The following is a 1,709-nucleotide window of genomic DNA, read 5'->3' as shown; positions in this document are numbered from 1 at the left end:
GATTTCTTTTCTACCGGCCATCTAAACGTAGTAGACTTTTCTCGCGGAAGATGCCAAATCGAGAATGGATTAATAGAAAATATGAAATTCAAGCCAAACGAAATGAAAGGGAAAATGTAGGAGGTTCCAAGAATGTTGAAGAAAGAAGCCCAAGGAAAGAATGTGAGTTAACGCCTTTTGGTTGATGGTGGTCTTAACTATTTCCATCAAGACTTATGTAGTGTGATTTTTATGATTTTTTTTTGATGGTGTGATTTATCAAGTGATCCACTTATTATTGACTTTGATTTATCAAGTGATCCACTCAACATGTACCCACCCTATACCTACTTTGACATCTAATTAGATTTTTTTTTTTTTTTTTCGTTTGCAATTTTTTTTCTATTAGGTTATTGAATATTCTTATTTTTAAATATTTATTCTCAAAACAGAAAAAAAAAAAAAAGAAAAAGAAAAAGAAAACAGTCCAAAAAGCTTGATTCAATCTTAATTATATAGGTTTTTTTTTAAAAAAAAAACCGCAAGGAGTAATGAGCTTTAACCCAAAATAAAATTGTCAATGATTCCAAATACACGAAGAGATAACACAAAAGTTAAAAGCAAAGTCGCAAAAGTTAAAAGGAGCAAATGGATAAGAAAACGAACCAAAAGAAAATTATGGATAAAATTATGGAAGCTGTGAATTAAACACATCAAAGTAAACGTTAAGGGTGGCATGGCATGGCCCGCGAAAGCTACTACCACTAAAAATTTTAATACATCTTCTAATTGACAACATATGTGGATTTAATACATCTTCTAAGAAGTAGACAGTGGAGAAACTAACAAACAAAGCTTAGTTGGGGTAAACACACCACAAAAAAATATCGGTTTAGTGATGTATCAACTGTTCATTAGTTGTTGCCATGTCACCATTTGGTAATGTATGAAGAGACGACACGTTACCATAATTATTGCTAACGTGGCATTTTTCACATGTCCACATTTGGTGACGTGGCAAACACTACAAGAAAGTTACTCATCAAGGGCGACTTATTAGGGGCGACTTTTTAGTCGCCCCTAATACTCAACTATTAGCGTCCACATGAGAGTAGACGCTAATAATGGATCGAAATGTTGACTATTAGCGTCCACTTTCAAGTGGACGCTAATAAGTCGACCCTAGTATACACGCGGGAATTATTCAAGGGGCGGGAAAAATTTAAGCGGCCAAAAAAAACTTTTAGCGTCGACTAATAGTATACCAATAGCGTCCACTTAAGTGGACGCTAAAAGCTGGGAAAAAATAAATAAAATAAAATAAAAAATCAAATAAAAGATCAATAGGGTCGACTTTGAGAGAGTCGACGCTAATAGTTAAGTATTAGAGTCGACAAAGTCGACCCTAAAGAGTACGTAGAAAAATTAAAAAATCAAAATAAAAAAATAAAATTGATGACCAATAGCGTCCACTAAAAGTGGACGCTGAAGACACATTATTAGGGTCGACAAAGTCGACCCTAAAGAGTACGTAGAAAATAAAAATTAAAATTAAAAAATAAAATTGATGACCAATAGCGTCCACTAAAAGTGGACGCTGAAGACACACTATTAGGGTCGACTTTGAAAGTTGCCCCTAATAGTTAAGTATTAGGGTCGACTTTGTGGACACTAAAGAGTAGGTAGAAAAATAAATAAAAAATAAAAAATAAAATAAAATTGATGCCAAG

The sequence above is a fragment of the Corylus avellana genome, chromosome ca2, assembly GCF_901000735.1.
Source record: "Corylus avellana chromosome ca2, CavTom2PMs-1.0".
Taxonomy (NCBI): Eukaryota; Viridiplantae; Streptophyta; class Magnoliopsida; order Fagales; family Betulaceae; genus Corylus; species Corylus avellana.
Note: the sequence above shows the minus strand (reverse complement) of the source record.